The sequence below is a fragment of the Pan paniscus genome, chromosome 4 (assembly GCF_029289425.2).
Source record: "Pan paniscus chromosome 4, NHGRI_mPanPan1-v2.0_pri, whole genome shotgun sequence".
In the NCBI taxonomy this organism is placed as follows: domain Eukaryota; kingdom Metazoa; phylum Chordata; class Mammalia; order Primates; family Hominidae; genus Pan; species Pan paniscus.
Window position 1 is genome coordinate 143,596,093 of NC_073253.2, and position 26,050 is coordinate 143,622,142.

Sequence of the window (26,050 nt, forward strand, 5' to 3'; positions counted from 1 at the left end):
ACAACAATAAAAAATAGTACAAATAAAAAATACAACATGACAAATATTTACACAACATTTACACTGTATTATGTATAAGTACAGTCATCCCTCATTACTCTTCGGGAATCAAGGATCCCTGTATATACCAAAATCCACTCAAACTCAAGTTTTGCAGTCGGTCCTGTGGAACCTGCATATATCAAGTAGGACTTGTATACTCCACTTTCAGTTGAAGTTTGATTGCAGATGTGGAATCTGTAGAAATGGAGAGCTGACTGTATTGCTGGAAAAAAAAACCCTGCATATAAGTGGACCCATGAAGTTCAAACCTAGCTTGTAGAGATGATTTAAAATATACAGGAGGATATGTGAAGGTTATATGCAAATACTATGCCACTTTATATAAAGGACTTGAGCATTCACAGATTTTGGTTATTTACAGGGTACTAGAACCAATTCCCTACAAATACTGAGGGAGGACTATATATATATATGCAGTCTGAGTCATACTCAGAATCTACCAAATAAGAATCTTGAGATTGCTGGAGCAGAATTAGAAGGGAAACATGTAAATTTTGAAAACCTTCCCCAGAATTACTCATACTAAGTTAATCCTTTTCACATTTGTTTCTTGCAAGAAAAAGCAGAATGTACTTCCATAGAACTGAATAATAATCAAACCATCAAACAAAACAATGTTAAATCACGCTGTCATACCACAGCGCTACAGCCTGTTAAGGATGAAATATTTTCCCCTGGAAGCCTTCTTGGTCTTTGATGGCCTGATGCTATGGTATTGATGTGACTTGTCTCCACCAAAATTCACATTCAAATTTGACCTCCTTTGTGGTGGTATCGGGAGGTATGGCCTAATGGGAGATGTTTGGATCATTAGAGTGGATACCTTATTAATAGATGAATGCCCTCTCTCAGGAATGGATGAATTCTAGATCTCCTGGGAATGGATTAGTTCCCTCAAGCTAGTTATTAAAAAGTCTGACTTCCGCAACTTCTCTCACTTGCTGTCTCCCTCAACATGTAATCTCTTTGCACAAGTTCACTCTCCTTCCATTTTCCACCATGAGTGAACACAGACTGAGGCTCTCCCCAGAAGTCAAGTAGATGCCAGCACATGCCTCTTGAACTTGCCAACCTGTAGAACTGTCAGCTAAATAAACCTCTTTCTTTAAAAATTTATAAACCCAACCTCAGGTATTCAGTTATAGCAACACAGAGCAGACTAAGACAACTGGTGACTTTGTCCTAAGTGCCACATGTAAATAGATCATTTGCCAAGTGACTTCATAATGGGGTCTGAGGTTCTCACAATAGAACCGTAGTCTTAGATTCAGCAAGAGAACTCAGCCTTTAGGAATTTGCTAGAAAACTCTGGACTGAAAACACTCAGGTGGATGAATCACTTTGTTCCTTATGGAAAAGATGGAAACATTCGTCGTGGTTATCTTGGCTACTGGCTATTTTTCATGTAAGGATTTGTTAAAGAAACTTGGGGAAAGAATAAACATTTGATATTCCAGGGGAAGTAACAAGCTAACAATAACTGATTTCTAGATGTTGTAATTTTTGAAACTTCGAGACTTTTCTCAGAGATGAAAAATTCTCTATCTTAAATAGAGTAACTATCAGTGGTTTAATCCATTTTTAATATTCCAAGCATTCTGCCAAAGATAGCTTCAGAATTGAGATATCTTAAGGAATGATCTATGAAAGTTGTACTCAATATCTGACTAATAATTTGGCCTTCTAAATTCATAATCAATTTTGGTTCTGCTCCCTCTTTTTCCTAATTATTTCCCATCATACTCTCACACACACTGGTATTTTGTTGTTAGCCTGTACACAGAAATGCATTCTATGCAAAGCATGTCAGTTTTTTACATGGCTTACTATTAGGACACCACCAGATGTTATCAAATTCCAAGACAGCACTCGACTTTTTCTAATTAACTCCAACAAAATGGCACCAATAAGGTAAGCCCATGTAAGACTCGATCTGCTAGCTGAATGGTGCAGGTAGAATGAGGAAGCAAGGAGAAAGCTCATCTGCAGTAGCTGAAAGAAGTCAGGGCTCTCAAGTAAAACATAAAATATGAAGGTTAAGTACAGTGTTAATAGTTTGGGTAAACAGATTTTGACACAGAGGTCCCCAGCAAAAGAGGCTTCCTTGTATGCCAGTTGAATTTAGAGAAGGGGTACATTCAAGATGCAATAATCTGAAAACAAAAGCAGGTATCTAAGATTTCTGTCAGTAAATAACCAAGATGACTATGAAGAATGAAACCTTTCTCTAAAATGAGACTACATGATGTTTGAACAGCTCAGCAATGGATGATACTGCTGAGCCCCAGAGGATAATGCTTGGGTTTAAATACCCCCTGCCTAAGGTCAACATTAAACCTAGGAACAGGATAAGATTGAATTCCCAGGTAAGACATTAGATGTCCCAGTAGGACATTAAGAAGAAGGAGGAAACAGTGTTTGGGTAACAGAAGACATGGCCAGATTTTTTTGTGTGTGAAGAAGCCACTTATTTTTTCATGACTTTCATGGTTATTAATTTATCTGTGATTACTTAATAGGGCTAGTTAGCTATACACATTTCAACACTGCATTGTTTAATATTTTATTCTAAACATTTTTATTTCAGATATTTTTGGTAACAATCCTTTTAAGATAAGTTTTCCACTTTCTGCCTAAGAATAATTTTTTAAATCTTAGCCTTATAGAATTTCTATTAGGTTGAACATACAAAACTGCGAATATCTGACTGTTTTCAGTCTACATAATGGCAATTTCATATGGCTCAATTTAAATACCTCTGTCAAAATAGGTCCTGAGAAAATCAGGACGCATCTCTGACTCTTACTGCTTCTGCATTCCCTTAGATACCACTGGCAATTCAAGCTCCTAATTTTTGTTTTTTAATGTATTTTCTTTCCTCTTTCTAACTTCAATACTTTTGCCTAGGTTAAATCCTCCTTGTTACTTGCCCATAGTATTGTGATATGCATCTAGTGCATCTAGATACCATCTAGCGGTTTCCTTGCATTTAGTCTGATTCAGGAGTTGGCAAACTATGGCCACCTGTTTTTGAAAATAGAGTTTTCTTGGAACACAGGCACACTTTGTTTATATGTTATCTATGGCCATTTTCAAGCTGGTACAGAGCTGGGTTGTTGCAACAGAGGCCAAAATGACCTAAAAATTATAAAACATTTACTACCTGGCTCTTAACAGGAAAAGTTTGCTAACTCCTGCTCTAATCTCTATAACCTTGAGAATGGACTTTCTAAAATCCAAATCTGATTGAGACTTCTCCTTATTTAAAACAATGACTCTCAGTATTCTCAGGATACATTTTTTGAATGTTTTACAATACCCCCTAACTTAACCCAGCCTCTTTCTACCTAAAAGGATAACTTCCTTAATAGTTAAACTATTTTGGAGTTCATGCCATTCCAGTTTTGTGTCTTGGTGCATATAATTCCCTCTAATTAAATATCCTTCTTTCTATATACATATTCAATTTTCAAAGTCATCTGCATCTCTTAAAAGCCCAGTAAAGCATCTAGTCTTTGGTAAAGTCTTTCCAAGTCTATATCATGTAGGCTAAATCACTAAAACAGGAGATAAGAGACATACACTGTTTCTCCAAAGAATGATTTGAGTACCTTCCGATAGTATTAATAATAATTTTAGTTAATAGGCCAATGAATCTCTTTCATTTCAATAACTGCAGCTGTTCTTTCATCTGTTAGAATATGTTTACAACTTCAAACCCAAGATATCATGGACATTCACATTTAGGACAAATCTAAGATTGGTAGGCAAATTTAGTAAGTGAGCCAATTTAAAGCAAAATATTTGTAAAGAAAAATGACACACGAATTTGGAAGGAATCATAAACCAAGTTACTGAAGTTTGGGAAACACTGCTGTGATGAGAGGCAGTGAAGTCTTATAGCCTGATATACTGGATAAATGGACACGCTGTAATCTGAATCACTAGAGTAGGAGACTGTGGCAGCTCATTCCTAATCTCGTTATATAATAATTACAAACTTTCCAAGCCTCCTCCCATCCACAGAAAAATAATTCTAATATTCAAGGTCCTCTAACTCTGGTGATACTGAGAAAAGCAAAATAAAATGGGAAGATTTAGGAAAACATAAACCTGGTAGCTTATTATTCCAGAATCCTAATCCCCAGAGGACTAAAGTACACTCAAAGCTAGAGTGGGACCACAAAACGCATCCTTTTCCAGGCACCACAGTTAAAAGGGGGAATTTGATGAACCAAAATGATTCCAGAGGAACCTGGACAGTGCTTATAGTAATTCCCAGACAGTAGTTATAGTCATTTTTCTCATTTCTCAGAATGGTTTCTTTTTATTCTAACAAATTGCAGATATGCGTTACACAACCAAGGATCTGGGCTGTACAGCCTCAGTTACCCCACAAGATAGAAACCCCAGCAACCCCAAAGGCTCTGGTTGCTGAACTTAATATAGTTTTGATGCTTGAGGTTTAAAAGATATTTTATCATTATCTCCTCTCTACATAAAGTAAAACACCAGAACACTTATATTAGAAGCCATTAACAGACCATTGCAGGATACAAAGTTTGACCTGTGAGTTTTGTTTTAGGTCCGTCAGTGCAGTCATTATCAAAAGAAGTTTACACAACAGAAACACATATGCTCCATGAAAGTCAGCCCATTATGTGCTTCTAATAACATTATTAATCCCAATTCCTGAGTGTACTGCTTCCTAATATGTAAATGAAAACATGAAACCAAAAATAGAACCCTCTTTTGAGAATTTAACATGTAACTGACTGCAATCAACTATTTACCGTTTTGGAAAATGTTTGTGAATTCCTCAAAATGTGATTCTGTAAACTAAAAAGAAAAAAAAAGTCACTGAAATCTCAGTTCCACTCGCTGAACCTGAGGGAATAGGGGGACAGGCAGTAAATAAACGGGACTTCGAATTCCATCTCCAACTTTAGAAGAGAAGCCTCCCTTTCTCTGTTTTAAACATTAATTTCAACATGGGATTCCACGAAAAAAAAAAAGGTTCTTTTCCTAAAATGTAAATCACAGCTGTAGGAAACATTACTTTTTTCAAGATAAGACTAAAATAATAGGTTTCAGCACTTGAGGTCAAAAGCCCTTGGGTTGAATCCTGCTCCTGTGTTTGAGTGATATTGGGAAGTCTCATAATGCTTCCGAACCTCACGTTGTCATCTATAAATCTGGAATATCTGGAATGATATTTACTGCTTCACTTGCTACATATGCTCCATCCACATTGACTCTTCTTTTCGATATTTTCAAACCTGGAAAGCTCTTTCCTGCTTCAGAAACTTTGGGCAATCTGTATTCTCCTACAAGAATGTTTTCCCATCCACTTCACAGGGCTAATTCTTCTTCATCATTTGGATTTCAGTCTAAATATATCTTCCCATGGATGGATTCCCTGACCATTCTATCTAAAATATATTCACCTCTGATATTTTTTATGTTAATTTATTTCTATTTCCTTTGTAATACTTGTCATAATGACCATATATTTTAATTTTCTGTTTATTTTTGGTTTATCACCCAATGTAAGCTCCATGAAGTCAGAAGGCAGGTTTCTGATTAATTCCTAGCACTTAACACAGTATCTGCACCAAGTAAGACCTCAACAAGTACATTTTGAATGAATGAATAATTCAAAGGGTTCTTGGGCAGAATGAATGTGATAGTGGATATAAAACACATTTGTAAACCTAAATCACCCTTTATAGGTAATTTTTTAAATAAAATTCACTATTTATTTTGGCTCAAACTCTCTGAATGGAATGTGGGTTTAAGAATGAAGACTCTGATCCTATAGAACTAGATTGGGACCTCAGCTCTTCTGCTTAAACTTATGTGACTTAGGGCAGAAAACATAATCTCAGTCATTATCTTAGAGGTTGGCTATGAGGATTGAAAAAGATAATGGATCAAGAGGGCTTAGCATAATCCCTGTCACATAGCAAGCCCTTAGTAAATAATAGATGAGTGACCTTTGTTGCTACTAACTAGGGGACCAACCATTTCAGTTTTCCATGGACTAAGGGTTTTCCTAGACATGAGACTTTGCATATTAAAATAAGAAAGTCACAGACAAACCAGAATGGTTGGTCACTCTATCATAAACACGCCTTTGTACTCAGCCCCTAGTGCTCCTTCCACATTTCCCAACTCACTCAGACCAGATAACCTATACCATAGTCAGCCTTAGCCAGTACAGCAGTATCTTCCAAATGATCTCAAAACCTCATCTGATAGGCCTTCATGTTGTGGTCATAATTCTACGGCATACAAAGGGATTCCATAGAGGGGAGAGAAACTGCATAGATGATTGCTACTTCTTCTCCCAAATGTTTTATTAGCTAACCACATTTCATCCTTTCTCCAAATCTACTGTCTTACCCTTCTCTGCAATCCCAAGGATTCAGGGAAATAAAAAATAACTCTCAGTGCTAAAAATGTATTCTTAGGATTTAAATTTTAATAGGATAAATAATAAATGTACTCTCTTAAACTATACAATTCAGTGGTCCTTAATATATACAGAGAGTTGTACAACCATCAATGCTGTTTAATATCAGAAAAATTTTCATTAAAAAGAAACCTCTACACCTCTGTCATCTCCCCCACCCCAGTACCTGGAAACCATTAGTCTACTTTTTGTCTTTATAGATTTGTCTATTATGGACAATTCATATAAATGGAATCATATAACATGTGGCCTTTTTTGTCTTCTTTCACTTGGTATAGATTTTCAAAATTCATCCATGTTGTAGGATGCATCAGTTATTTGTGCCTTTTTATGGCTGAATAATATTTCACTGTTTAGATATATCACTTTTCATTTATCCATTCATCCATTAATGGATATTGGGTTGTTTCCACTTTTGGCTAGCATGAATAATGTTGCTACGAACATTCATTTACCTTGGGTATAAACCTAGGAGTTAAATTTCTGGGGTATATGATAACTTTAACTGAGGAACTACCAAACTGTTTTTCAAATCAGCTGCAGCATTTTACAATCCCAGTAAAAGTATATGAGAGTTCTAATTTTTCCATATCTTTACCAACACTTGTTGTTGCTCATCTTTTTAATGATAACCATCCTAATAGGTGTGAAGTGGTATCATAATCATGAAAACCATGGTTATGATTTTCATTTCCCAAAAGATTTAATGATGTTATATATCTTTTCATAGGCTTCATTGAAGAAATGTCTATTCAAATCCTTTGCTCACTTTTTACTCAGATTATTTACCTTTTTATTGTTAAGTTGCAAGAGTTTTTTATATATTGTGGATAGTAGTTCCTTAATGGATGTTGATTTACAGATATTTTCTCTCATTATGTGGGTTTTCTTTTCACTTTATTAACAGTGTCCTTTGAAGTGCAGGAGATTTTAATTTTATAAAGTACAATTTATCTATTGCTGCTTGTGTTTTTGGCATCATATCTAAGAAAACATTGCTTAATCCAAGGTCACAAATATCTCCTCTGTTTTCTTCCAAACGTTTTAAGTTTTAACCATTACATTCAGATCTTTGACTCATGTTGAGTTAGATTTGTATATGGTGTGAGGCAGGGAATTCAACTGTATTGTTTTGTATGTAAATACACAGTTATCCCAGCACTGTTTGTTGAAAATACTTATCTTTCCTCATTTAATTGTTTTATAAACTTCATTGAAAATCAATTGACCACAAATATAAGGATTTATTTCTGGACTTTCAATTTTATTCTATTGGTCTATATGTCTATCTTTGTGCCAATACCACACTCTCTTGATTATTGTAGATTTTCATAGTAAGCTTTGAAGTCAAGAAGTATGGGTTCTTAAACTTTGCTTATTTTCAGACTGTTTGGCTATTCTGGGTACTATCCTCAGGAAGTACTAAAGGTACTGTCAAAGAATAATGCATAGATATGTTCTGCACAGTAGTTCTAAGGGTAAAATACAAAAAAGATCTAATAACATATAATTAGTTTCTAATAATATAATATATAATTATAGCACATCTATAATTAATACTTTCTGGAAAAGAGTTAGTAAATGGAATTGTGTCACTGTCTATGGTAATGCTACAAATATCAATGCTCTAATGCCCACTAACTTTATTTGCATGAAAGCCAATATTTTCCAAACTTTCCATTTTCCAAATAGTTCTTAGCATCTCCAGAAACAATAGTGGAACTTGAGGGAAGTACAGTTTTCTTACATAAGATCTTCTTTTCCCATTGTTGTGCTGCCACTTAAATATCCTTGTCCATGATTCTCTGATGTTTACTACACCTCCACCCTACTGCTCAGCTTCTTCTTATTCCAGGTCAGTTGTGAAATCCATTTTGCTTCCCATGCCCACTATTTCAGAGGGAGTTTATGCATAAGACTGATCTGGTTCCTCAACTTTTCTACTTATCTCTGTTAGCCTGAAGTTGCTTTCTTCTAAGATTATCAAGGCATTCCAAATGAGTGGCCAGGTCATGTTCATAACAAAGTGAGGGGGACAAGCGTATCTTTACACTAACTGTACATGTGCCTCCCTCCATCCTTCAAACCCCAGCTCGGGTTCTAACTGGTACTGTGTTTCTGCATCTTGGGGAAGTCAAAGGTTGATCCACTTTAGTGCACCAAATCTCTCTGGCTTTTTGCTTATGGGCTCATCCTTTTTTAGCGCTATATGATTTAAAAAAAAAAAACCTCACTAGACATCACCTATTAACTTTTCAAAAAATAATCATGACCTAACATTAAGTTTACAAAATATATCAAATGATGCATATAGTATGATTAAACTTTTAAAAATGTATTTATTGTATATACTCAGAAACATAAAATATTTAAGAGAATAAATAATGAGGAAACTTTTGAAAACCTTTTGAAACTTTTGAAATAGGCCTGATTTCAATTTAGTGCTTATTACATACCAAGCACTGTCCTTGGTACCACACAGAAATTATCTCATTCAGTATTGAAAACAATCCTACAAAGCTGAAATTGGCATTACCTTTCATTTTATAGATGATGAAACTGACACTTAGAGAGATTTAGGGACCCAAGATATAATTGCTTATAGGGAGAAAAACCAAGAAACAAATCTAGGAATTTGACTCCCAGAGCCTACAAGTTTAAATTCCCATTATCTTATCTTATGACTAGAATCTTTTATTTGGACAGAATTTTAGGATTTTTCAAAACAGGTTCTTATATTTATCCCGAGAATGTTTAATAAACACCTAGAAAGTTCCAGACACTCTTCTAGGTACTGAGAAAACAAAATAAAAAATAAGATACTATTATTCTCAAGCTACTACTACAAATAATATATGGTTATAAGCTTGCTACCGTTAGAAAGTACTTTCCCAAACAGGACCCCTATAAGACCTATAACAATAGTACATGGAAGGCAGGGGAGAGATATTTCCTTTTACATATAAAAATGAAGTACTCCAAAGTTGACTGCCTTGCCCAATGTCAAATAGGAAGTATTTATGGAAGATGAATAATATTCCTTATCACTTCACAGTAGCTCCTATGTGGCTATTGTTAAATTTTTAAAAAATGGACCACTTTTTGAGAGGATCACTTGAGGCCAGGGGTTTGAGACCAGCCTGGTCAACATGGTGGAACCCCGTCTCTACGAAAAATATGTATATAAAAAAAAGCCAGGCATGGTGGCAGGTGCCTGTAATCCCAGCTGCTCGGGAGGCTGAGGCAGGAGAATTGCTTGAACCTGGGAGGTGGAGGTTGCAGTGGGCTGAGATTGCGCCATTGCACTCCAGCCTGGGTGACAGAGTGAGACCTTGTTTAAAAAAAAAAAAAAATAGGCCACTTTTGCATGAAATACGCACACAAAATTTCATTGACTATAACTTAGTATAAAATTTAGTATTTTGCTTGGTATTGTTATTACATTTCTGCTGAAGAAGACAGATATTTTTCATTTATGTTTTCTACACTCCTGAGTTTATCCTGTTCTTAACCATTATGGTCTTTGCCCCAGTAATGCGTATGCTTCCTGTATTATGGTCTTTGTCTCAATAATAAACATTCTTGAAGTTCATAGAGCATATCCAAAGTGATCCTCAAAACAGCCTATTTCCAAAGTGATCCTCAAAAGAGCCTATCTCAGTAGGTATCCATCATTATGGTCATTTTACCAACAAGGTAATTCTGATTCAGAGAAGTGAAAAGATTTTCCCAAGGTACCTTATCAATTTATTGATTTCCTCATGCTCTACTTTTTAACATACAGGTTTACACATTCGTTAAAAGCTCTAATAATATTTTGCCATGATTACAAATCAGAAGCATCTCCAGGGTGAAAGTGCATAATGAGGGGAGAGGAAAATCTTTGAAATCTTTGTAGCTATGGGCTATTTGTAAGCCAGGAGTTTACAAATCAAGTTCTCTCTCCATCTATCTATCTATCTAATCTATCATCTATCTATCTATCTATCTATCTATCTATCTATCTATCTATCTATCTATCTGTCTATCTATCGGGTCTCACTCTGTTACCCAGGCTGGAGTTCAGTGGTGTGATCTTGGCTCACTGCAACCTCAACCTGTTGGGCTCATTCTCTCTCCTTTCAAAAAATTATTATATAATATAGAGATTATAATATGCAACTAGGCTGGTCAAGAAAGATATTTCATTTTAATAGTTTGTAAATATTTATATCAATTTCTCTTAGAGCTTTGAATCTCACTCTCAACATTCAATACCATGGAAAATGCAGAAAGTCCCCTGCATCTTGAATATGAAGTGATTTTTCTTTGTTTTTCATGAATGAAACCATTTGAAATAAGCATCACCTCTCATTCATAAAGTAGAATTCATTATATTACCTTATTTTTTAAAGAAAAGCAATAAATCTTATCTTATGGAGAGTTCCTCTTTGACTCGAGATATATTTAATTACATACATCAGAACTGTTTGGTTCTAGAAATACAGAGCTGAATGGGAAGTAACCCCTGACACTGGGCAATTCACAGTCTAATCAGCTAACTGGACAATTCAGTCACTTACTCACTAAATACTCTTTAAGTACTTATGAGATTGGGAGACTTGTCTAGACTCAGTCTTCAGTGGTCATCAAAACAGGTTTGTGCACTCATGCACTTTACAGTCCAGTGAGGGAGCAATAAAACAAAAGATTATTAAACAATATGATAAAATGTGAGAAGGAGTAAAACAACCCATGGCATGCAGAAGCTTGCCTTAGCATTGTAACACGTTGGCCTTCTACTTACATCTGGGCCTTCATGTTCTCCATTTGAGATAAACAATTTCATAGAATGTTCACATCTGACAAAGCTACTCTGTGACGACTATGAAGAAATCAAGACTAAGATAATACCACTTAATAATCATGTCTAAACACAGGCAAAACATGAACATTATCAAAGTCACAAAATACCAAATATCGACTTATCTAGACTAATGTGACTGCTGCTTCTTCACCAATTACAACTTTAGCCTTAAGCTACTCTTCCCTCCTCCTAAATAATTACTCCCACTTTCTGAGGGCATTCAAACCAAAGCAAAGCCTCTTTTCCTCAAGCCTTCCACCAAATTAACCTAACAATCTCAAATCCTACAATAAGACCTTTCTAATACCCTTCTATTGGCATGCCTTATGGCTCCCAGGGGTGTATGTTCTCACAGGCTGCAGTTAATCACAAGCCCTGTTTGTACAACTATAGGTGTGTTCCTGGTGGTCTTTGGCTGGAAGAGTATGACAAAGGCAAAACTTGAAGGCAGCATTAATACCATTCTTGTTGCTCCTTTCCTCCCTTCTCCACAGGAATTCACAGGGGCATGAAGAAAATGAAAATAGATGGTCATGAACTCTTAAATTAAGGGGTAGGAAATACTTTACTCATGTATGTATTTATTCATTGAGTCATATGTTTTCTTCCAAAAATAACTTACAGTGGCTGATCTTATTCAGTGGATTCAAAGGTACAGAGTAGAGGGCAGCTCCCTGAGAACTGTTACATAAAGACAACATCCTGGCAAAAGAAACACCCAACAATAATGAAAATGGTAGGATAAGGGCACTCCAAATGACTCTGATGTTTAATAGGATACCCCTTTTTCCCACAGCTGAGGTTCCTCCTACGCTTTTCTTAACCAGGGATGATACATTAATCACCTACTGTCAGGTTCTACTTGGCTCCTGTCACCATAAGTATCTTCTCCCCTTCAACAGAAATTCTTCATTCCCCTCCCCATTCTCAGTCCCTATTCCCTACAGATAGCAAGCTCAGTCTGGTCTCGGGATCTAGAAAAAAAAAAAATCCTCATTTTTTAGTCTTGAAGCATTTAAGAAGCTCTAGTTCAATCCTCAGGCAAATCTAAATCAATCAAGTCACTCTTGGCTTAACCTAATAATTTTCTAATAGAGCAGTACTATTCCCATAAAGGGTATTTAAAGTATGTGGGGACTTAATTTTTACTTGTCACAATGACTGTCCTGCATAGGGAAAAATTAACCCATCCAGGATCCTGATAGTGCTCCTATTGAGAAACATCTCACCATAGATGTCACATGTCTATCACATCCAACCATCCTGCTTCTCCCCACGCTCACATTAGATATCAGTAATCAAATAGTACATGCCACTGAGCTGTATGTGGCCTCAAAATGTTTATCAACATAGTAATCCAGGCACGCCTTGTCATCAGATTTGATATGGAATATAAAACCTATTTGCTATTCCTGCACATAACCTTTTAAAAAATGTGCTATTTTTTGTGGGTACATAGTGAGTGAGTATATATATTTATGAGGTACATTAGACATTTTGATACAGGCATACAATGCATAATAATAACATCAGGGTAAATGGGATATCCATCACCTCAAGCACTTATCCTTTCTTTGTGTTACAAACAACCCAATTATGTAGTTATTTTTAGATGTACAATAAATTATTGTTGACTGTAGTCACTCTGCTGTGCTATCAATACTAGAGCTTACTCATGCTATCTAATTATATTTTTGTACCCATTAACCATCCCCCCTTCCCTGCCCCCAATACTCTTCCCAACCTCTGGTAAACATTATTCTACTCTCTATCTCCATGAGTTCAATTGTTTTCAATGTTAGCTACCACAAATGAGTGAGAATGTGCATAATTTGTCTTTCTGTGCCTGGTGTATTCCACCTAACATAATGACCTTGAGTTCCATCCATGTTGTTACAAATGTCAAGATCTCATTCTTTCTTATGACTTTTTCTTTTTAAGACAAAAATAGCTTCATGGTTAAGATGAAGTCCTTCATCCTGCTCTATTTGCTATGCCTGTAGTCAGGCCTTGGTCATGTGACCACTCTCCAAGTCCTTCTGAGACAGGGCCCCTTTCAGGGATGTGAGCCCTGTGGCTGAGACCTTGCAACATTTCAACAGATCTCTGACAGTAAATGCCTCCCAGCATTACCTCTCTGAACATTCCTTGCTCCTAATGCAAAGTGAGCTACACCCTCTAGTGGGCAAACCACATGCAGTACATTGAACTTTGGAAGAGTAACATCCTCTGCCTACTACCAACCACCTCCAGTAATGATCAGGCTCCCCAGATTTCACAAGAAAAAAAAAAAGCAGGGGATAGGGGGAAGAGGGGAACAGCAGATTGTATGGCTCTTCTGCCTGACAACTCCAGGTGAATCTGAATTTAGTAACAGCTGGATTCAGGGTCTCCAAAACTTCTGCTGGAAATTTCTTTCTCCAGCTCTTGGATCCATCCATTCTTTCTCCAGTGTGGTTTTTATTCATAGGCAGGCTTTCCCCACCCCACACCACCTCTATCCGCAGTGGTAGACCCTGGCAGCTTAGAGTTACGATGTCGTCAGTGGAAGAGAGCTTTCCTTTTCCAAGAAGTCTTCTAACAAAAGGTTTGAGTCTTATTACACTAGTTGGAATAAAAGGCTTATTCTTGAACCAGTCATAGCTACAAGCATGCTTAATTCTCATTGAAATGGACCAAATTATAAGGTCCTACAGGAGCCAGAGGTAAGTTGGCCTTACTGTATGAACTAGAAGATGATAAAGAATTGTTCCCCAAAGGAATATTGAAGAACTATTGCCAGAGGAGAAATAAATGCAGGTCAAGCAAACAACAGATGCTTCAACACTATACTTTCTATATGCTATCTTTGATTCTAAGATTGTTCTCAGGCCTGGCCCAAGCTCAATCCCTTGCTATATTGCTGTCCTTATTGCAGTAAACTGTTTTGCCTGTTTTTGCTATAATAAGTTTTGATACTGCCAGGATCAGAAACTTTTTATCTTGGTAGAAAGCATGAAAATGTCACCTAGAGATCTTAGCCTTCTGATGCCCACACTTTCATATCCAAATGACATGACTTGACCTTCCATTCCACAAATCACAGGAAGTCTGGTGTCCTCCCGATTGCAGAGGATCCCAGGACCTCTATGTCCTTATGGTAACTACTTGCTCTGTATCTCTAATTTTGCAAAGTTCTCCATCGGCACCTCATTTCATCTTTGGATGCTGCTGCCTCACTCCCCACCACTTTGGTGCAGATGACTCCACAGCCACTGCACACCCGCTATCTTCCTTCATTCCTCAAGCACTTTAAAGGCTATTTAGGGTAACAAATGTTTTCTGAAGGTTTGGAGTACTGGAGGAGGACAATAGCTAACACGGCCTATGAAATATGTCAGGATACTTTCAGTTAAGAGAGATGAAAATCTAAATGAAACAGCTTAGGTCAAGCAAGAAATGTGTAGGCTCATGCAATTAGGAGGATTCAGGGTGGGTCGTAATTCAGGCACAGCTTTATCCATGGACTCAGGTATTGTCAGAAGTCTCAGTCTCCATCTTTGCCCTCTGCTTGTCTCTGGATTTTATTAAATGCTGGTTTCATCATCTCCCATACAAACTCTATCTACCAGATAAGAAAAATGGCTGCAGCCACTCCAGTCTCATGTCCTTAGAGCTCATGATTAGAAAAAAAAAGGGGGGGGGTGGGGTTGGGAATGGGAAGAAGAGAATCCTGGAGCCCAGTCAAACATTCCCCGCAATCAGTATGCAACTGCGGTCCCCAGATAAGGGAAATAGAAGGTTTTCTTACAATGTCTATGCCAAAAGGTCAAATTTAAGCAAAGAAATGAGGATTAAATCATATCTATTATTATTATCTGGCATAAGAAACAGTAAATGAATAATTAATACGTAAAATGTCCTATTTTCAAAAACTATAGCATGTTAAGGAATTAGATAGATGAGTCTTATCACTGAAATTTTAAACTTTTAATCAAGTATTGGCTTAAACTTAGAATATTAAGTTGAAGAGTTGAGAATTTTGTTAACACTAAAGATTATTGGCTGTTTGAGAAGTTGTCATTTGCCATATGTGTATGTTTAATAGAGTTATGAGTTTTATTTAAATATTTAGGAAGGTTTGGTTTATTAAACCATTGAAATGCTTAAAAGGAAAAATCGAGTGTATTATATTTATCCATTTATTCATTAATTCCTTTACTGGACAAAACTTAACTATGTATCTATCCCCATCTGTTTATTTTTGAAAAATTGGTCTATCAGTATGGTTATTTGATTTCTGTTCCCAAACTCCTCAACCAAACTGAACTGCAGGTAGAAACATATCTACTTCTCATCACAATTGTTTTATTGTACCTAACAGTGTCTGGCCCTAGAGCAAGCACTCAGAAAATACTTGCTGAATGAATGAATGAACCATGTGAGGCTCAAAATATAACCAACTTACATAAGAAGCACAACTGTTTTCTCCCAGTTACTTGTGGAACACAAGGACCATCAGTTTCTGTCCCAGTATTATATTCACCTAGATGGGCCCAGCTCACCAGCATCTTCCTTTTCTTTCCTTGCAAGAGCTGAATAAGGTTGATCCACCTTCTGCCTACAGGGGAGCAAACTGTTCACTCGCCTAGGGCTGGAGAGTCATCAGGTATATGAGGGGAAGCAGTGAGTCCTACGCTCAGCTAAAATATGCTATGTGTGAAGGGAAATAAGACTGAAAAGGCAGGCTGAAACCAACGCATATTGTACATGGGAACTCCGATAAACAAGTTATATATACATTATTTAAGCCTCAGTTTAAGCAAAAAAGAGACATTGAGAGTTTTTTCTAAAAAAAAAAACTACTTTATTGAAGTACGATTGACATACAAAACTTACATATATTTAATATATAAGACTTGATGCGTCTGAAGATACATACCTGTGAAACTATTACCACAATCTATGCCATGAACCTATTCATCACCTCCAAAAGTTTCTTCCTGTCTTTTCATTATGTTATGTGTGAGTGGAATACATAAGATGTATCCTCTTAACAAATTTTGTAAATACACTCTACAGTGTTGTTTGATCTCTAATCTTGTATAACCAAGTTTGTACCTTGTGACTAATACCTCCCCATTTCCCCTTCCCTCCAGTCTCTGGCAAATACCATTGCACTACCTTACTCTACGAATTTCATTATATTATGCCTCTCCTCTGTGCTACTTAGGCATCCTGGTATTCCACTGTGACAGAATTTCCTAAATTTTGCTGAAGTGTTCTTTATAGATCGTGTCTCCCCACTAACTTGAGAGTAGAGACTGTTTCCTAGTCATCTCTGCAGCCCTGGTGCCTAACATATTCCCAGGTCTCAAACAGACGTTTAATAAATGTTGGCTGCCTGAGGAAATGATGGAATTCAGAATTTTTGGCATTTCAGTGTACTTTCTTTCCTAACATCTTTGCTGTCATTCCTCTGGTAATCAAACTAAAACATCTGAACTAGAAGTAGTGACAGAGAAAATATGATTAGATTAGTCTTAGTCTGTTTTCTGCTGCTATAACAGAATACCTGAGACTGGGTAATTTATAAAGAATAGAGATTTACTTCTTATAGTTCTTGAGTCCGGGAAGTCCAAGGTCAAGGGACCTGCATCTAGAGACTGCCTTCTTGTTGTGTCATCCCACAGCAGAAGGTAGATGGGCAAGAGAGCGAGAAAGAGAGAGAGAGAGAGAGTGCGCGTGAGAGAGAGCGTGAGAACGAGAGCAAGTGAGAGAGAAAGGGCCGAACTCTAAACTCCTTCTTTTATCAGGAACCTACTCCTCTGGTAACAGCATTGATCTATACATGAGGGAGGGCTCTCATGACCTAATCATCTTTTAAAAGTTCCACCTCTCAACACGATTGCATTAGACATTAAGTTTCTGTATTAGTCCATTCTCACACAGCCATAAAGACATACCTGAGACTGGGTAATTTATAAAGAAAAGAGATTTCATCAGGTCATGGTTCTGTGGGCTGTACAGGCTTCTGCTTCCTGGGAGGCCTCAGGAAACTTACAATCATGGTGGAAGGTGACAGGGAAGCAAGCACATCTTCACATGGCCTGCAGGAGAGAGCAAGCGAAGGAGGAAGTGATACATGCTTTCAAAGAACCAAATCGCATAAGAACCCTCTCACTTTCATAAGAACAGAAAGCAGGAAGTCCGCCCCCATGATCCAATCACCTCCCACCATGCCCCTCCTCCAACACTGAGAATTACAATTCAACATGAGATTTTGGTGGGGACACAGACCCCAACCATATGAGTTTGCAACACATGAACTTTGGGGAACACATTCAAACCATAACACTGAAGGGTAATTTTTTAAAAATAAGCTTACTGAATTTACTTTTTCACTCTTAACCTTTTCACTTCCTTGTCACATAAACATGATCTTGTGCAGTACAGCACAAATTAAAAATGAACTGCAGTGTCCTTAATGTTTAATATTGTTTAATGGTCACTCAGAGTTCATGCTTATGAAAGTGTAAAAGTCTTCAATGCAGGCTTTTGTTTTTGTTTTTTCTTAATCTACCACCATGTGTTGGTTTTGAAATTGCAATTCTCTACGTATACACCTACATACAACACCCTTTCACAGAATTTTCTTATGTAACTTGGGAAAAATTAGGGCACTTTGAAAGTAAACTTCAGAAATATCATATGCTAAGAATTCAGCCCTTATCACTTCAACTATCTAGAAATAGCTGAGAAGCAGGAAGGAAAAGAGGTCTCTGAACAATCAAATAATAACAGCTAACATTTATAGAGTGTTTGCTGCCTGCCAAGCACTGTTCTATCTGGATTACAAACATTACCTCACAAGAAACAAATGAGGGTGAGGATGTGGAGAAATTGGAACCTTTCTACACTGTTGATGAGAATGTAAAACAGTGTAACTGCTATGGAAGAGTATGGTGGCTCCTCAAAAAATTAAAAATAGAATTATCCTGATTCAACAATCCCACTTCTGCATATATATGCCAAAAGATGAAAACAAGATTTCAATAAGATATTTACACTCTCATGTTTATTCCAGCATTATTCATAATAACCAAAATGTGGAAGTAACCCAAATGCCCATTGATGGATGAATAGAAAATGTGATATATACAGGCAATGGAATATTATTCAGCCTTAAAACCTTGAGGACTTCATACTAAGTGAAATAAGTCAGTCACAAAAAGACAAAGTGTATGAAGCTACTTCTATGAGATATTTAATGTAGTCAAACTCAGAAACAGGATGTAAAACTGTGGTTTCCAGAGCTAGGGTAGGAGAAAATGGAGAGCTCTTGTTCAGTGGATATAGAGTATCAGTCTCGCAATGAAAAAGTTCTAGAGATCTGCTGAACAACGTGAATGTGGTTGATACTACTGAACTGTACACTTAAAAATGGGCTCAAAAATTTTTTTAGCTCCCACATATGAGTGAAAACATACAGTGTTTATCTTTCTGTGCCTGAGTTATTTCACTTAACATAATGTCCTCCAGGTTCATCCATATTGCCTCCAATGACAGGATTTCATCCTTTTGTATACATATTTTGTGTATATGTTCCACATTTTCTTTATTCATTCATCTGTTAATGGTAGGGTGAATACAATTAATGACAGTTTATTGTATATTTTCAAGAAGCTAAAAGAGAGGATTTTGAATGTTTGCAACACAAAGAAATGATAAATGTTTGCGGTGAATGGATATGCTAATTAGCCTGCTTTGATCATTATAGATTGTATACATGTATTGAAATATCACTCTGTATCCCATGAATATGTACAATTATTATGCATTAACTAAAAACTAAAAATGAATGGAAATACATAATTAAAATGGTAAATTTTGTTATGTGTTTTTAATCACAATGAAAAATAAACAAATAAATAACATAAAGAATGAATTGATAAACAAAATGTGAAATATATATGCAGTGGAATATTATTCAGACTTAAAAAGGAACTAAATTCTAAATACATGCTACAACATGGATGAACCCTGAAGATATTATGATAAGTGAAAAAATTCAGACATAAAATGACAAATATTGTTATGATTCCACTTATATGAGTACCTAGAGTGGTCAAAATCATAGAGTCAAAAAGTAGAATGGTGGTTGCCAGGGACTGGGGGGAGGAGAGCATAGGGAATTGTTGTTTAAAGAGTTTCAGTTTGGGAAGATAGAAAAGTTATGATGATTGGCGGTGGTGGTGTTTGCACAATAATGTGAATGTGCATAATTCCACTGAACTGTATACTTAAAGAGGTTAAAATGACAAATATATATACTTTGCCACAATTTTTCTTAAAAAATAATGTATGAGATTATTCATGCACAAATGCAAGACTGGGCTGGTGGGACTACAAGCCTTACTTTTTGATGCTTGTGCTAATATACATACATCCAAAAATCTAAAAATTAAAAACAGTGAGGTAGTGTGGTAAATTATAGATGGCCACAAAGTCTTCGCTACATCTTCAATTAAGAGGTGGACTCTTATTCTTCTCTTGAATCTGGGCTGGCTTAGTGGCTTTTTGACTCAACACGACGTGATGGAAGTCACTCCTGGGACTGCAGAGGCTAGGTTATATGAAGTTTTGTAACTTCCTCCTGTTTTGCTTGGAACAGCTCCCTTTTTTCCCATTCTACCTCCAAGTGCTCCCTGTCAAAACCCAAACACCACGGTATAAGAAACCCAAATCAGAGGGAAAGCCCAAGTGTAGGCACTCAGATAAATAGCTCCAACTGAGCATCTAGAGATCAGCCAGCCTCAACTGCCATCAATATAACATCTATTAGAGGCTGACATTAACTACAGCCCCAGTTTGACATCTGACTGTAAATGCCAGAGACTGCAAGCTAGGACTGCCTAGTCTAACCCAGTTACCCTACAGAATCAGGGCAGATAAAATTTTTAGCCACTAAATTCTGGAGTGACTTGTTACGTAGGTACCATATTTTAAAGAAACCTGAACCTTAGAGCTGAAGTGATTGCCCATTGTCTCTCTGCCAGTAAGCAGAGGAACTCACAGTTAATCAAGTCTTTCTGGTTCTAAAGCCTGCATTGCTGACTACTAAATACACAACTTCTCAGTCAAAACAGCTACAATAGTTTTTTTTTTTCCTTTTTACCTTCAAAAAAATCCTGTATTTGAATTCATAGTGGAGTTCTGCCATATACGCCAAGTCTAAGGGTAGTTAAGAATAGCCTTGATATGCATAGCACCTTCTGCAGTTGTGCACTGAACAGGCTCCATAGCCATATGAACCGGTCCTGAGCAAACTCCAACCACTATCCCTGATCAAAACTTCTCTTGAGTATTAGTCATCATTTTAACAAAGGGATTATCTGTTGTTTAGGTACCTAAGGAATTTCAAGGAAGAACACGGGCTGATACTAGAACTCATGGAAGAATGAAAAGAGATATTTTAGAATTTAATTAAAAAGTGGGGATTGAAAATTAAAACAACACAGCGGTTTAAGGTCATTTACTGTAGGGCAAACTTTCCTGCAGCGCTCTGGGACCCCATGATGATGCCACTGTACAGGAGAAACACTAACTCAGGACCTTTTTAACGAAAACCTGTAACATCAAGGTACAAATAAATCCTAGAGATGAAGGGATACATATAACATGCTCTACCTGAAAATGTTAAAACTAGTTTTGATATCTTATTATATATAACACTCATAGCAGTGAGAAAATATCTTTAACATTTATTACAATGATTTGTGGTAGGAAATTTTCTAAACTTGAGGTAGGAAACCTTTCTTACTCATGAGTATTCATTTCAGGTCCCACTACAGTGCTTTTTACAAAAGGAGGAATGCTAATAAAATGAAAATCATACTCCACTGAATTAAAAATTCAGGCCAATTGTGCTGAAATAAATCTTACTGAATGCCTTCTAAATATGCCATGCCCTGCACTAGAAACTTTCGTAATTCCTATTTATTCTTCAGAATAACCTGGGAAACAGAAAAAGCCAAAGTCTGTTTCCTTTATTAAAGTTTGAATATGAAGAAACCGACAGAAGCAAATAGCATAAAAATTCATTTTTGTCCTCAATTACAGGAAGAATGTAACATGAAAGCTGAGATTACAATGAATAGTACATGAATATGATGAGGTTTTGTTTTGTTTGTCCTACCAGAGCTCCAAATAAAAACACAGATATATGGTTTGACATATGGAATGGGATAGCTAAAACTGTGACTGCCTAAGACAAGCTGAAACCTAAGGTGCCGAACCATATTGGGGAAAGAGGGGAAAAACCAGTAGGTCTGCTACGAATCAAGAAAAGAATAAGAAGAAATGGGATTCCCAAGCCTTCTTCAGCTTTTTCTTCTCCAGCAGAATAGACTAGTCAATGCTACGTCTTGTCAAATCGTGTCTCACATGGCTTTAATGCACACTAACTTTCCTAAGAAGCATTTGTATCTATTTAAATCTAGGGATTTTAGCCCATATTAATTACATGTATATTAGGGCAAGAACACAGGATGTAAAAGGTAAAAATCTGAATTTCAGTCCATCTGCGAGACATTGTGAAAGTCAATTACACTCTCTGAAGACAATTCTTTATCCATTAAACAACAGAAAAGGTGATTAAGTTGATCCTTGCCTACATGTCAGAGTCGTGTAGAGTTTTTAATGACACTCATGTGAAATTCCTTTGGACCGTAAAATACTATTACTTACGTGCAAAGATAATGTCCCGAAATCACAGAAGGGATGACTTAACATTAACATCTTTAACTGCGCCCCCGTCCTTCCTCTCAAAAAAAGAGTTCTCTATTTTTAGTTGAATGATTCTGGGAAAATCTCTATTGGAACCTATCCACTTCGCAAATGACAAAGGCGAGGTCCAGAGGCTTATCCAAGACCCCAGAGTAGCAGTGGAAATCAAGACCAAACCACACGGTGGAGACTGGTTCCGGCGCATCACACCCAGTGCTTCCGGCATGGCGCTTCAGTGTCACGTGAAAGAACAGCAACCCGCCCCGCCTCTCCACCCCTGACAAGCCTTCCGAAATGCCACGCTGAACATGGCTGCCGCGCTTCGATGCTTCTTCACACACACAATATGGACACGGATTTGAGGCTCCAGCCCCGGATGACGACGCTCCGGAAATATGCGAGCGGCGGCGGAAGCGGAAGTGCCTCAGCGGTAGGGGCCGGGGAAGTGTCTGTAGCGTCCCTCCCTCTCAACCACAATAACAGGCGGAGGGTCGGCGTAGGTGAGGCGGCGGCTGAGTGGGCCTGGGGACCGGGAGCGGGGTGGCAAAGCCCGGAGTGCGTGCGGCAGGGCTGAGGTAGCTGGGTGGGGATTCTGGAACTTCCGACCGCTTAAGCTCGGCCTCTGGCCCCCTTGGGGCCTAGAGCTCCCTGAGAGATCAGGGGTTGAATTTGTAGTTCCTGGCCTTCTAGGCCGTGCTTGCGGGGTTTGCCTGCTTGTCTGAACCTGGCCTCAAAATCCAGCATAAAGAACTCTCTCTGGGCCCCAGTTTCCTCAATGAAATGGGTGAGGGTGTTGGACTGGACAGCTTCTGTGACTGTCTCCCACCCCGGGCGTCACGAATTTCATGATTTTAATGTTAAGTCGGTGTTTCGGCCAGTAAAGTGAAGGAGGTCTGTGTTCAGCGTAGTGAGGAGATGTCCCTGAGCAGGAAGCAGTGAACACATCTTTGGCTGCCACGCCTGAGTATCAGGAGCCCTGAATTCTAGTTTCACCCCTTCCACCTACACACTGTGTGACCTTGTCTAGGTCCATTAGCTTTTCTGTGCTGCAGTTTGCTTATCTGTGTTGGATGCCTTTGATGTCCGTGCCCTAGCTGTGGAAATCAGATTCTTAACTCCCTTTTCATGGAGTCTTTACAGACCTGAAAAGCATGTTCTCCCTGCACTCTGCACACCCAGAATTTGACTAAGAGATGTCTACCGTGTTTCTTTGCGGACACCAAGCTGGCCAAGGGCAACTGGGCACTTAGGAAGGTTCCTGTGCAATGAGAAGCTCTGTCCAGAAAACTTTGTTTTATACACCTAAACCAGCAGTGTAAATCACTACAAAGTGAAAAACAGGAGACCTTGATTTTTGTTCCAAAGTTGCTATTAACTTGATGGTTTACTTTGGCCAAATCCCTTCCTCTCTCTGAATTTGAGATTTTTTTTATCTGCTAAAGGAAGACGTTGGATTAGGTCACTGGTTTTTAATCCCCTTTCCCATTCCCCCAGCACAAGTGAAGGATAAAATAATAGTCCTATAAAGCCATGATTTTCCCAGGGAGGGAGGAGGTCCAGTCTGGAGGATATGTATTACATAGCCATAGACTGAAAAAAATCCGCTTGTAATTTTTAACTTTCATTTTGAGAATTAACATTTTAGATTATCTGTAAGCCTTCTTTCCCCGCTTTAAAATGTGTGATGCTGTAATTCTGATGTCCTCCTTGGGTAAAGAATGTAGAATTTTGTGTGCCTCTTTGTTTAAATGGCTGTGTGCCCAGAGGTACACACTTTATATTTAGTCAAACAGATACTAATGCATAGCAGAGGAGAAAAAGGGACAACTAGATTCCAGTAAGATAGGGTGATATAGTGAAGTAAAATTGGTGGTATACTAAAATGAAATTAGGTGGTGTAGTGAAATAAAATTAAAAAGGAGTTGAAGAACTGGATCCCTGCTTCACACTAGTACATCCTGCCTCTGTGACTTTGGACAAGCCATCTAACATCTCTAGGCCTCACTTTCCTTATCTGTAAAACGAAGGGTTGAGCTGGATGATTCCTAGGCCTTTTTCAGCACCATCATCCTGTTGGGGGGGTTTTTGTTTTGTTTTGTTTGTGTGTGGTTTTTATCTGAGCAGTTTGGTTTATGTGGTGTGGTATTTCTTTAGACAAGAGAGGCTGTCCTGGTCAGTAGATACACAAGATAGTCTATGATGTCAATTAAGGTCTGTGAGGTCAAATTAAGTGATATGCAAGATTACTTTGATATGAGCAAGCTGAAACCAATAGAAACTAAAGAAAGGCATGAGAAACTTGAAGGGCAGGGAAGCCCTTGACCAGATAGGATAATTGAGAATATAGGGAAGTTTCAAGTGAGAGGGGGTATTTTTCACGAGGGTAAAGAAAAGTAATTTGAGTTTGGGATGGGAAGGAGATTTGAATTGACGAGATAGGAGAACACTTTTTGGAAACAACTCTGGTTTAAGAATGTGCTTGCAACACCAAGACAAAAGTAATGCTTCCTGTGGCTAAGGTCAGCTAAGCAGGCAGCCACAGAGTGACTGTAATATACCTAAGGTGGCCATAGACCACTGCGTGGGAGCCTAAATTAAATGGACCATAAACCCTAATTGGTGAAGGTAGGGTGTGGTCAGATGCAGTTCTATCAGAGCATCTAGAAGCCTTTCTCCAAGCACTAGGGCATTGCTCTGGAATGCAGGAAGACAGCCACGGTGACAGAGGACTGACTTGATGATAGAATGTTTACTGTAACCTGGGAAGTCTGTATCCCAGCCTGAACCTTGACACTATTTAATCTTGGGCAAGTGATTTGTCACCTTATCCTCTCTGGTTCTGTTTGTTCATCTTAAAAATTTGGGATCACTAGATGAGCTTCGATGTCTGTGAATATGAACCCCCTGAAATCGTGTATGTATTTCTGCTTGCATGAGTCTGGAAAACGGATGTGCCACTTTCATTGTATTCTCAGATGGGTTTGTGACCCACAAAAAATTGAGAACTGTGTGATTAGGTAGTCTCTCTGGTCCTCTTCAACTTTTAACATTCTGGGATTCTGTAATTCTGTCATTTCTGACATTTCCTTAAGGTTCAGAGTCTTAGGGTCTAGAAGTTGCTAAGCCTATAGGTAACACCTGGTACCACAAAGTATAGTCTTTATATATAACACTCTCCTCCTTATTTATTCAGGCATAGCTCAGAGATACTGCAGGTTTGGTTCCAGACTACTGCAATAAAGCAAGTCACAAAGTTTTTGGTTTCCCTGTGTATATAGAAGTTATATTTTACAATGTAGTATAATCTATTAAGTGTGCAACAGCATTATATCTAAAGTAATGTATACGCCATAATTTTAAAGTACTTAATTTAAAAAAAATGCTAACAATTAATCTGAGCCTTCAGCGAGTCAATATTTTTGTTAATGGAAGATCTTGTCTCTGTCTTGATGGCTGCTGACTGATCAGGGTGGTGGTTGCTGAACATTGGGGTGGCTTGGCAGTTTCTTAGGACAGCAGTGAAGTTTACCTCGTTGATTGGCTCTTCCTTTTAGGAAATATTTTGTTGTAACATGCGATGTATGATAGCATTTTACTCACAGTAGAACTTCTTTCAAAATTAGATTCAGTTCTCTCAAACCCTGGTGCTGCCGTATCAACTGAGTTTATGTAGTATTCTAAATCCTTTGTTGTCATTTCAATAATGTTCACAGCATCTTCACCAGAAGTAGATTTCATCTCAACAAACCACTTTCTTTGTTCATCTATAAGAAGCAACTTCTCATCTGTTCAAGTTTTATCATGAGATTGCAGCAATTCAGTCACATCTTCAGGCTCTACATCCGATTGTAGTTCTCTTGCTATTTCCTTCACATCTGCAGCGACTTCCTCCACTGAAG

The 26,050-nt window shown here is 37.7% G+C and overlaps 1 protein-coding gene across 10 annotated transcripts in view; it reads left to right on the top strand.

Moving 5' to 3' along the window:
- The first annotated feature begins 1,332 nt into the window (after window positions 1-1,332).
- Window positions 1,333-26,050, top strand: part of FBXO38 (F-box protein 38) — an 80,763-nt gene continuing 56,045 nt past the window's right edge. For 4 of the 10 annotated variants that reach the window (XM_034960749.3, XM_034960750.3, XM_008954471.4 and 1 more), the window contains exon 1: window positions 22,514-22,651. The gene's annotated coding sequence lies outside the window, so the exon portion shown is untranslated. Of the gene's footprint in view, window positions 1,469-22,513; window positions 22,652-24,903; window positions 25,066-26,050 lie in introns of those variants that run through there. The other 6 variants (XM_055112766.2, XM_055112768.2, XM_055112770.2 and 3 more) reach the window with 3 other exon arrangements.